This window comes from Equus caballus, chromosome 14 (assembly GCF_041296265.1).
Source record: "Equus caballus isolate H_3958 breed thoroughbred chromosome 14, TB-T2T, whole genome shotgun sequence".
In the NCBI taxonomy this organism is placed as follows: domain Eukaryota; kingdom Metazoa; phylum Chordata; class Mammalia; order Perissodactyla; family Equidae; genus Equus; species Equus caballus.
The window spans coordinates 43,891,182-43,903,908 of NC_091697.1; the positions used below are offsets into that span (position 1 = coordinate 43,891,182).

Sequence of the window (12,727 nt, forward strand, 5' to 3'; positions counted from 1 at the left end):
GCTCCTTGGAGGGGATAACATTACCTTTTCCTTGAAAGATGCATTGACCCATCTTCTGTTGAGTTTGACCACCTCTCTCTCGCTCTCATGTCTCCCCTCACGCCCCCCCCCCGCCAAGAAAACTTCAATGACTTCTCTTACTCTGGCCCACAATGCCTTGAAGTGGCCAAGCTCCTGCCGGCTTCCCCAGGCCCACTGGCCTTCTCCCACTTCCTCTGATGAACCATTTCACAAAGGGCCTCTACACACAGAATGCTGTCTCCTGCCCAGTGGCCATTCACCTAGTAACCACATCTTCAGGGCCTCCTTCCCCATTGCCACTCAGACTGTCAACCCGTTCTCTCTGCCCACCCCCACCGTCATGGGCATCCTTAGCCCTGCAGACCTTTCTTTTAAAACGCTGGTCACAGTTGCCATTTTACCTTTGTTTCAGTGAAGATTTGATCTTCGTGTCTCTCCTTACTAGACTCTAAGACACCTGAATGCAGGGCCTGAATCTGCTTTTGCACCTGCTGTGTCTCCAGTGCCTGGAACATAGTAGGTGTTTAATAAATAATGCGTTAACTGAAAAACCTAGAAGGTTTCGATCCCGACCACCACCATCACACATCCTATGGACAAGGAAACTGCCCACAGGGAGTGAGTGCCTGAGCCAGAACCAGAACTTAGGCATCCCAACTCCAATCTTGAACTGCCCTCATCGTGCCCTGCTATTTGCCCGCCGGGAGATGAGGGCACCACCTGGATGAAGGCGGGAAGATTTAGGCCCATTGATTGGGCATGCCTGCCTCCTGCCCTCCTCCCACCCTGTACTCACAAGGGCTGCCCCACCCTGCCCGCCCTGCCCAGGGCTCCCTCCCAGCCGGTGGAGGAAACAAAGAGAGTCCCCAGGACAGTACAACTGCTCAGACTTGAACACCTGAGCAAAAGCTTCCTTCTTCTCCAGTCTTAGTTTCCCGGAACTGCAGGGCGTGAATTCACCCTTTGGGCTATAGGTGCGCTTTTAAGGAGCGAGGTATTCTAACAAAGAGCCTACATCTAGCCTTGGAGCTCGAGGCTGGGAGTCAGCAGTCCTGGCTTCTGGTCCAGCCCTGCCACATCTTGTTCCAGTGCTGGGCAACTGGAGAAGTTGAGAGCCTGGGCCCTCTGGTCAGACTGCCCGGTTTTGGAACACCCGCAAGTCATTTAGTCTCGGGCCTCGATTTCCTCATCTCCACAAATCGAGATCACAGAATGACTTACTTCATAAGGATGTTATGATTGATAGGATGATTGAGGAGATAATATATGCAAAGTGTTTGGCACAGTGCCTGGCCTCATAGGGAAAATGCTAAACTCTGGTCCTCTCTTTCCACATCTGTAAAAATGAGGATAAAATACATACCCCTTGAAAGCCAATGTTACTTTCCTTTCTTCTGGCACTTGCAGGCTGCTGGCTATCTTATACTCCAGGAGATCTGGTTGTGAATTGTGGTACTCACTAGCCATGTGCCCTTGGTCATTTATTTAACCTCCGAGCCTCAGTTTCCTCCACACAGGGATCTGGTAAAGACTGAATGAAGCAATGCATGTAAAATGAATGGCATGGCCCTGCACCTGGCAGAGAGGAAGTGCTGATCCTCACTCTTGTCATCACCACCAGCACTAAAGACTTGAGCTCCCCTAAGGCCCCACTTTTCAGCTGCTTCCCTTGGACACCAGAGGCAGAGGCCTGTGGGACAGCTTCCAGAGGTGTCGCTACCAGATCCAGCCTGGCCTCTGACTGGTGTTATGCCCCTTAGAGCCTAGAGGCCAGTCTCAGAGGGAGGGTCCCCAAGAACAGTCATCTCCTGCAGAGCTGCAGGGCCAGACAGGGCCTCCCAGGAAAGGCCTCAACAATGCTCACCAAAGGCTTTCGTCTTTAAAACTCCAGCGTTGATAGAAAAGTCTCAAATTGCCCAGCTTCAGGGACTGTCTCACTGATCATTGTGTCCTCAGGATGGGCTTCTGGCTGGCAATAAACCCAGGTGAGAAGGCACCTCCCCTGAGATATCTAGCTTCCTTTTCAAAAGCATCTTATCCCAGGAATTCCTTCGTCACAGACACCTGTAGAGTCAGCCTCCTCACCTTCTCTAGTCCCTGCAGGAATTGGAACTTCTCCCCTGAAATTAGAAGCCCTCAAGAAATGTAAGGTGCTAGATGATCTTGTGCAATCACGCGGTTTGCTTCCGTCTCTGAGGCTGTTTCCGCACCTGTAAAGCGAAAGGGTTGGGCTCAATGAACCTCTCCGGAACCCGCCAGAGATATGATGGTACTTTATAACTATCAGCAAAACGTAGCAGCTTTTCTGTACTGAGCATGTGCCAAACACCTGAGTTTATAGCATCTCAGGTTGCAACAACCTGAGTCATCGGCATTGTGATGTCCATTTTATGACTGAGGAAAGCAAAGCTTAAAACGGTGATTAGCTAAAGACCAAGCTGTTAAAAGACACAGCTGAGATTCAAACCCAGGTCTGTGACAGACCAAGCCACAGACCCTTGAAAGGGATTGAAAAGACCTCACACCAGCAACCAGGAAGCTGGAATGGTGGCACCTTTCTTATTTTATGACTTTCAAGTGGAAGGCAATAATAACTCCAAACTTGGACTCCGTGTGTTGACTCCTATCTTCTCGGCCCTTTTATTGGCCTTGCCTCTCCCGAGATTAGTGAAAGTTTGTTCTGCGCATGCCCTGGGCAAAGCCCAGACTCCTCCAGTCTCCACGGAAATGGCTCCAGCGCAATGAACCTATTTAACTTGAATATTTTAGTCACTATCAACAAATGCTCAAAAGTAAAACCATCAGCATTTTCTCCCTTCTGATAATAGGAGAATGCTTTATTCAGACACTACAGACGTGGTTCTCAAACTCTAGAGGGTGTGACAGTCACCTGAGCCATATCACCAGAGATTACGTTTCAGTTGGTCTGCCATGGGCCCGGGAACCTACATTTAATGGGCTCCCCTAGATGACTCTGCTACAGGAAACCGCCCATCATGCAACAGATGTTTAATGAGCACCTACTCTGTGCCCGTCATCATGCTAAAAGCCTTGGATCAATCAGCGACCACAACAGCTGCCATCCCTGCCCACATTCTATCCAACACAACTGCTTAGTAAATTTTTGTTGAATGAGTGAGGGAAATGGGACATGGGTCCTGATAATCACTGAGGTTTCCTGCCAGCCACCCACAACTCTGTGATTCTATGGTCCAGGCCAGGGAGCCAGACACACACCTATTTCCCAGCTTCCATCCCGGAGGCAGGGACTCAAGCCAAGAGGAACTGAAGAGTCACCTGCTTTGCATTGTTAATTCTGAGAGCCATTTCCACCTTACACTGAGTGACAGAGCTTTGGAAACTTCAGAACCGTGGAAGGCAGTGGAGGTTGTGTTATTCACCCGCTTCCCTGTGCAGGTAGAAGAACATGGCTGAGGCCACACGGCCCTTCAGTGGCAGAGCCGGGACTAGAAGCCAGAGCTCCAGACTGTGTGTGTAGTGCTCAGGCGGCCTCCACAGGATCACCTCCTCATCGGCACTGAGCCTTTGGAAAGACAAACCTAGGAGGACATTACCTAGGTGGTGTCATTCGAGGATCTCAGAGATGGGAATGGGGCCCTTTGGCACTTGAGAGTCAACCATAAGCAAGACACTTCTTTGCATTTAACCAATGCCCTCTTCTTCCTCTAGGGCTAACCTGTGAACTCACCAGTACATTTTGGGGGTACATTTAGCAGTTCCCTTTCTCTTTCGTATGCTACAAATGATTAAAGGGCTTCCAAATCAGCAGGTGAGGGGCATTCAATCGCTATTAATTCAGATATTACTGTCTCTCAGTTTTGCAAGCGCAGTTTTTCAAATTCAACCTCCTCAGCCTCATAAATGACTGTGCATAAAGCATGGGAATGATGAAGCAGAGTAGGGATAGAAACATCTGCCCACAGAACAAAGAGATTCTAGACAGAGTCCTCCTTATGCCCATTTGATAGATGGAGAAATAAAGGCCCAGGGTTGTGAATTGTGTTTTTGTTGAGAGATGTAAATACTACCAGGAGAGAGAGAGATAGACAGATAGATAGATAGATAGATAGATCAATCTAGATCTGTCTATGTATACCAGGACAGCAACATTTAAAGAGACAGTTGACATTAAAGACAACATCTAAATTTAGTGTCCCTATCAAATAAGGCCAGCAGATGGCAAGAATACCCGAGTATCTGTTGTTCCTTACACTCTGTCCCTTACTGGCTTTGGGACCTTGGGAAGGTGACTCCTCAGTGAGGATCATTCTATCTGCCTGCCTGACCTAGAGTCTTATGTGGATCAAGTTCACCTACAAAAGACTTTGAAGTTTACATTCATTATCCTAAGTCGTCAATAATGCTCCTTCTGGGAATTTATCCTAAGGGTCTGATCTGAAAGATAGGAAAATTACCACAAGATGTTTATATATACTTTGATTCGACAAATATTTTTAGACTCTCCTGGGTGCCAGTCACTGAGCTACAGGCCCACAAGTGGTAACCATGATACCATCTTTCCTCTTGTGCAGCTCACAGCTCTGATCACCACATGCCGGGGAGAGACCAGTCAACATGCAGGTTGCTAGGGTATAATAGTTCTTCTGTGGAGGAAGCTGGGGGGCTGGAGACTAGAAGGAATGAAGGACCAGTTAGGAGCTGGGAAAAGAGTCCAGGGTAGGGGTGGGGTCCTGAGCCAAGACAATGAAAGTAGCAGGAGGAATATGGAGAAGGAATGGGTTAAAACCATATTTTAGAGTGAGAATCAATGGGCTTGGTCAGAGGTAAGAAGTGGTGGGAAGGGTTAGAACACTCAGGTTCTGGCTTCAGTGGATGATGGGTCTCAGAGGGGAGGCAACTACAGTGGGGTTTCACATGCCTGTGGGATATCCGAGTGGAGGCGTGCAAGGAGAGCACATCAACGCCAAGCCAAAAACTGGAAATAACCTCAACGTCTAGTAAGACGGAACAGTTCAACTCCACACCCAGTTACAGAGAGTAGACAAAAGCTCACACATATGCACAGAGCAGTGTCCAAAGCCGTTCACTGCGGCATTGTTGGTGGTAAAAAATAGACGGTACTGGAAAAACAAACTATGGTGAGATCACACAATGGAATATTAGCCAACAGTGAAAATCAATAAACATCGACATGAATCCACACAGATGAATCATAAAAACAAGAAGCAAGACAAGCAAGCACCTCGAGGATACATACAGTATCATGCCATTTATGTATTATTTAAAAATATCTACAATAACACTCCATAATGGTGGTTATTACATGTATATGAAGTAAAAGCATAAACACGGGATGGCAAAGACACAGATCAATTTTAGGTGAATGAGAAGGGAGGGGGATCCAGGGCTGGCTTCATGGGTGTGTGACCTGTGCAGCTACACTGGGCCCCACACTTGGTTGAATGCTCTGCTGTCGCCATCTTGAAATTCGTAATGATTTTTGAATAAGGGTGCCTGCATTTTCATTTTGCACTGGGGCTTGCAAGTTATGCAGCTTGTCCTGCGGAGGTTAGAGCACATTGTAGAGAAGAGAGCTCCCACTGTACCTGTAATGTTTTATTTATTTCTTAATCTCAAAAATATTTTTAAATTATCAGGATTTGTTGAATCTGTGTAGTGTATTTTTCCCTGAGCTTTTCTGTATGTTTGAAACATTTTATAATTTAAGAACAATGAAGATGTAGTTATGTAAATAATGGTTTACTTTCTTGATGCAATACTCTGCAGAAAGTAGAAGGCTACATGGAAAATGTCCAGGGAAACATGTATGATATTAAATGAAACAAGTTTATAAAAATGTTTACAAAATGATTATAGCTTATGCACAAATGTACATGTAAAGTATGTATGTTAGAGCGACATAAGAAATGTGAACAAAAGAAACACAATTAGGATGGCAGAAATAATTTGTTTTAATATTTTCATCGGAGTTGTTACAATTTTTTTTTTTTTGCTGAGGAAGTTTTGCCCTGAGCTATCCTCCATTGCCAATCCTCCTCTCTTTTTTTGCTTGAGGAAGACCAGCCCTGAGCTAACATCTGTGCCAATCTTCCTCTATTTTGTATGTGGGACACCTCCAAACCTGGCTAATGAGTGGAGTAGGTTTCACACCCGGGATCCCAACCAGCGAACCTGGGCCACCGATGCGGAGTGCGCAGAACTTTAGCCACTTGGCCACGGAGCCAGGCCCTAAAATTCTGTTTCTGTAATAAATAAAATAAAGTGTAACTTGCTATCTGCTTTCTATACTAAAAACCAGCTCCTCTGATAAACTATGTTACTGGGCGCTAAACTACGTTACTGGGTGTTATTTAAGTAATAGATATGCATTGTAATCGGGACATTTTGGAGACCCAGGATCTCAACATAAAGGGGTAGCTAAGATGAAGGAACTTTTGGGAACCCCCTCCTAAAGTGAGCTCTAAACTGGGAATCAAGTTGGAGTCTCACTCTGGCACTGAACTCACATTCGGACAAATCTCTTCTCCACTCTGAGAGTCAGATTTCCAGTCTGCGCAACCATGGGCTTGGACGGGATCAGTCATCCCAAACATGCCTCGGATGGGCGTCTCCCCCGGGGCCTCTGCCCTGACTGTGAGATGCTCTGATTCCCTCTTCCATTTGCGGGAGAAATCATCTGGGCCATGTGTAGTTTGGCAGCAGAGGCAGTTGGAGTCAGGATACGGAGACGAGAATCCAGGTCAGTAGGCCACCCCAGGAGCATTTTATATGGGGTGGAATCTCCTTGGCTCCTGGAGCAGCCAGAACTGCAGAATCTCAGGGAAAGGGCATGGCCTCTCAGGCACGGCAAGGTATAGAGGGCACAGCATGGCATCATGGGCGCAGCATGGCATCATGGGCACAGCATCACAGGCACAGCATCATGGACGCAACACAGCATCATGGGCACAGCATCACAGGCGCAGCATGGCATCATGAGCACAGCATCATGGGCACAACACGGCATCATGGGCACAGCATCATGGGCGCAACACAGTGTCACAGGCACAGCATCACAGGCACAGCATCACAGGCACAGCATGGCATCATGGGCACAGCATCATGGACGTAGCCCTCTTCAGCTTCCCTGAGAATATTGACAGGCACCTCAGGGGAAGAAAATACAGGTTGAAAGGAATGCTTGACCTTCTGTCGCAGTTGTTTTATTATTTTTTCATTATAAATTTGTGTGTGTGTGCTGAGGAAGATTCGCCCTGAGCTAACGTCCATTGCCAAGCCTCTTCTTTTTATTTCTTTCTCTGCTTGAGGAAGATTAGCTCTGAGCTAACATCTGTGCCAATCTGCCTCTATTTTTTGTATGTGAGACACCTCCACAGTGTGGTTGGTGAGTCGAGTAGGTCCGCACCCAGGATCCGAACCCACAAACCCAGGCCACCAAAGTGGAGCGTGCAGAACTTTAACCACTTGGCCACAGGGCCAGGCCCTCATTATAAATTATTTTAAATTACACAAGTGACACATAATTATTTTATCCTTGTATAAAAAATGGCTGAGTGGTTAAAGTTCCACATGCTCCACTTCAGCAGCCCGGGTTTGTGGGTTCAGATCCCAGGTGTGGACTTACTCCACTCATCAGCCATGCTGTGGAGGCATCCCACATACGAAATAGAGGAGGATTAACACAGATGTTAGCTCAGGGCTAATCTTCCTCAAGAAAAAAGAAAAAAAAGAGGAAGATTAGCAATGGATGTTACCTCAGGGCAAATCTTCCTCACCAAAAAAAAAAAGGTAAACAATATAGAGAAAGGACAAGTTTCTGTGCCCACCACTATGCAATACCACTCCCTCCCCAGAGGTGCCCACTGTTAGTGTTGCATGAGTGGCCTTCCAGACTTTTTTCTTTGATCTACATACTCATTATGTTCATAGAGAAACTCAAAGTTTTATTTTGGAGACTTTGTTTTTAATGAAAATGGAATCTTCCTGTAATTGCTGTTTTGTAGTTTCCTGCTTAACGTGTCTTGGAGGTCTTTCCATACCAGTACATATGGCTCTACCTTATTCCTTTAAATTGCTGCACCATCTTCCTGGTGTAAGTGTGCCATGGACTTGATTTGTTACTGTTGGTACATCATGATTCTAGACATGTGCTCTCCAGGTGGTTATATGGTCCTGGTTTTATCACTGAAGAGTGTGCAAAGCTGGGGATAGAAAATCATGACAATGGATGAGCTCCTTTATTCATTCAACCAACAAAAGCCTATGGAATGCTTACTTTAGGTATACCCTTCATCTTTTAATACCCAATCAAGCCACATCTGCATATGTGAGTTTAGTAAATAATATTAATCATGTTCCCCATTGTTTGAAATTCATTCATCATTCCTTCAGGAGCAAACTATTTTGTGCCAGGCATTCTGCTAAGCTGTGTGGGACTATATTAGTTGTGACTGCTTTGGTTGCAATGAACAGAAAACCCTACTCAAACTGGCTTAAACAGATAATGTATTGGCTTCCATAATTAACACACTAAAAGGAGGAATGTTGCGAGGAAGGTGTGGATGTTCATTTCTCAGCTCTGCTTTCCTCTGTGTCAGCTCCATTCTGAGGCAGGTTCTCTCCTGGTGATGGCAAGGTAGTATACACAGGGTCTAAACCCGATCCACTCAGCAAGTCCAGCAGGAAGAATGGTGCCGCGTGTCCAATAAAAGTCCAGGATTCGCTGATTGGATCAGTTTGGCTCAAGTGCCCATCCCTGGGCCAGTGCCTGCTCTGATGGCCAGTACTGGGTTACACGCCCACCTCTGAATCCAGGAGTCAAGCTGTTTCATAGAAACCCCCAAAACCAAGGTTTCTCAACAAGGGATCATTAATTTGAATGGGAAACAATTATATCTCTCTTTTCACTAACTTCCAACTGACACTTAGCATTTCCTTCTATGGTGAACGTAGCAAACAAGGCATAGTAGTATTAAAAAAAAAACCCAGAACTGGGGCTGGCCCCGTGGCCGAGTGGTTGGGTTCGCGCGCTCCGCTGCAGGCGGCCCAGTGTTTCGTTGGTTCGAATCCTGGGTGCGGACATGGCACTGCTCGTCAGACCACGCTGAGGCAGCGTCCCACATGCCACAACCAGAAGGACCCACAACGAAGAATAGACAACTATGTACTGGGGGGCTTTGGGGAGAAAAAGGAAAAAAATAAAAATCTTTAAAAAAAAAAAAAAAAAAAAAAAAACCCAGAACTTTGTCACCAACAGAAATCACAGATATTTCAATATCACATCACAGTTGTCACAGATATCTTAAAATATCATTTATGTTCATCACTATTTTGAAATTATGGTAGTTATTTGACCAACTGGATCTTGTTATTTAATATGTTAATAAAGAAGTATACATACATTACTATAGCATAAATTTGTCTAATCATTTGATGACTATTTAAATATAACTGACTTCTCTTAAGTCATATATATTTGATATTATGCATTTAAAATACATTGATCTGAGAGGGGTCCATAGGCTTCTACAGACTGCCAGAGGGGTCCACGGCACAAAAAAACGGTCTAGATATAATATGAGGGAGAGGTCTCTCCACAAATGGAAATCAGGTAAGTTTGCCAGAGGGAGAGGAAGAGATGCTGAGCAGCAGAAACAAGCTACATCCAGTCCAAAGGGATACAGAGACGAGTCAGATGTGAGCCTGTGCTGTGGTCCAGCCCCTTCATTTTATTTTATTAATTTTTCTTTTAGGAAGATTAGCCCTGAGCTAATATCTGCCAATCCTCCTCTTCCTCCTCTTTTTGCTGAGGAAGACTGGCCCTGAGCTAACATCTGTGCCCATCTTCCTCCACCTTATATGTGGGACGCCTACCACAGCATGGCTTGCCAAGTGGTGCCATGTCAGCATCCAGGATCCAAACCAGTGAACCCTCAGCCACTGAAGCGGAACGTGCGCATTTAACCGCTGCACCACTGGGCTGGCCCCAAGTCCCTTCATTTTAAATATAAGAAACAACTAAGACCCAAGAGGGGCAGGGACTTAGCCAAGCTCACCCAGCAAGTGAAGGCTCCATGACTCCAGGCCTGGTTATTTCACTCCAGCCTCTTCAGGGTGGGTGGGGAGGGTGCGATGGCACCCCAGACTCCCGCAGTTAAACAACAGTACACATGGGAGAGGGAAATTTATAGCGCTAAATGCCTATAATAAAAAAGAAGATCTCAAATCAATAATCTAACCCTCCACCTTAAGGCACTGGAAAAAGAGCAAACTCAGCCTAAAGCAAGCAGCAGAAAGGAAATACCAAAGATCAGAGCCAAAATTAACAAAATAGAAGAACAATAGAGAAAATCAACAAAACCAACAGTTGGTTCTCTGAAAAGATCAACAAAATGGACAAACCTTTAGCTAGACTGACCAAGAAAGAAAGAGAGAAGATTCAAATTACTAAGATAAGAAATGAAAGAGGGGACATTACTTCCAAACTTACAGAAACAAAAAGGATTATAAGGGAAGACTATGAACAACTGCATGCCAACAGATGAGACAACTCAGGTGAAACAGCCCATTTCCTGGAAAGACACAAACTATTCAAACCAAATCAATTCAAGAAATAGAACATCTGAGGAGACCCGAAGCAAGTAAAGAGATTGAATTAGTAAGCAGAAAGTTACCCACACAGAAAAGCCTTGGCCCAGATGGTTCCCTTGGTGATTCTACCAAAGAGGAATCCATACCAACTCTTCACAAAGTCTTCCAAAATATAGGACAGGAAGGAGCACTTCTCAACTAATTCTGTGAGGGCTGTGTTACTCTGATACCAAAACCGAACAAAGACAACACAAGAAAAGAAAGCTACAGACCAATACTTCTTACGCATTTAGGTGCCAAAGCTGCGCACTTGAGGACTCAACATAGAATTAAGTATCATAAAGGAAAGAGATGTATAAAGATGTCTCTGGTTCCCAAAAGATTCCCATCATCAAAAGCAATAAAAGATAACAGTGATGGGGCCAGCCCCATGGCTGAGTGGTTAAGTTCACGCACTCTGCCTTGGCGGCCCAGGGTTTTGCTGGTTCGGATCCTGGGCGCGGACATGGCACGGCTCATCAGGCCATGCTGAGGCAGCATCCCACATGCCACAACTAGAAGGACCCACAACTAAAATATACAGCTACGTACTGGGGGGAAGTAGAGGGAAAAAGCAATTAAAAAAAAAAAAAAGAAGAAGATTGGCAACAGTTGTTAGCTCAGGTGCCAATCTCTAAAAAAAAAAAAAGATAATGGTAATACATGAAATTAAATTTGAACATAGAAGTATAGTGGGATCATTTCAGAAAAATATGCAAAGACAATTCATAAGAATATTTTGTTCCATAAAGCATGATTAATATTCCTCTGCCCCACCTCTCCAACCTTTTAAATATTATGAGGATCATTTAAGATAAAGGATGTGACAGTATTTTAAAATGCTCTAGTAGAATAATTACTGTTGGGACTATTCACAGTTTACAGAGCATGGCCCAACTCATAAGCTCCCTTCTATTCCTTGTAATGAGTTAGCTCCTGCCTCAGGGCCTTTGCATTTGCTGTTCCCTTGACCAGGAATGCTCTTCCCTCAGCTCCCCCTGTGCCCTACTCTCCTTCTTCATGCCTTAGCCCAAATCTCACCTTCTCAGAGAGGCCCTCCCTGACTATCTGATCTAAATTAAATCTCTGTAATTATCTTCCTTGTTTACTTGTAAGACAAGCAAGGCAGGAGAGCTGGAACTGTCCTATTACTCACAGTGTCCCCCAGAATCTAGGATGGTTCCTGCCACAAGGAAGGATGCTATTAAATGAACAGTGATCCACATCTCTGTGACGTGGTAGCCAGGCCTGTTGTACAGATGAAGCAGAGGCTCAGGGAGGAGAAAGGACTTAGCCAAGTTTCTGTGGCAGGTAGGGTAAGCATATAACTTACTATCCAAATTGGGAGGGTTTTTCCCCAGACAAATTCTAAACTGGACAGAACATGGGACACAGCAAACAAGGACACCTGGTCACCCTTCAGAAGGGGGAGTAAACTCTGACAAGGATAAGCCATGTTCTTTCCGCTACACCCCAAGTTCTTCAAAGAGTCAAGGTCAGCAAATTACTTTCCCCACATGCCCCTGCCCCAGGGGAACACTATCCTGCAGAGCTTGGGAGCAGCTGATCACGACTCTGCTGACTTTACCGTGGCCCAGGAGTCCCGAGGAGGTTCTCCATAGCAGGAGCCAAGATTTCCTCCGTTAAAGTGGGTGCAACAATAGCATGAACAAAATTAAACCTGGGTCTCCTTTGTGAAGAGAAGGAGGAGGCTGAAGCAATGTGCTTAAGAAGCTCACGAGATCCGTTTGCTCTGCAGGCGCGCCTAGTCTCAGCATAGAGCCCAGCAATGTGCCTGCCCTTTGACTGGGTCTCCCTGTTCCTGGGAATTCAACCTAAAAATGAGTGAAAGGAAGAGAAAAAGCTAGCCAGGCAGAACATTGATTGCCGTGGAATGGGGCTGGAGCCTGGAGCCAGGCTCGAAGCTCAGCGCTGTCACTATCAAGATGGCGGCGGCAGTCCCGCCCAGCCTCGTGTGTGCTGCTCCCCCGAGCATCAAAGGTGGGATCTGTTTGCCTCCCCTTGACTCCGGACTGGCCTTGTGACTTGCTTTGACCAAGAGAATGCAACCGGA

General features: G+C 45.8%; 1 long non-coding RNA gene across 1 annotated transcript in view; it reads right to left on the reverse strand.

Annotated features, from left to right (window-relative positions):
• Positions 1 to 5,951: 5,951 nt before the first annotated feature.
• LOC138917454 (uncharacterized) overlaps positions 5,952 to 12,727 on the reverse strand; it is a 60,018-nt gene continuing 53,242 nt past the window's right edge. The window contains exons 2-3 of the long non-coding RNA XR_011425508.1: positions 8,082 to 8,225; positions 5,952 to 7,170 (exon numbers count right to left, since the gene is read on the reverse strand). This is a non-coding gene — a long non-coding RNA (uncharacterized lncRNA). The remainder of the gene's footprint in view (positions 7,171 to 8,081; positions 8,226 to 12,727) is intronic.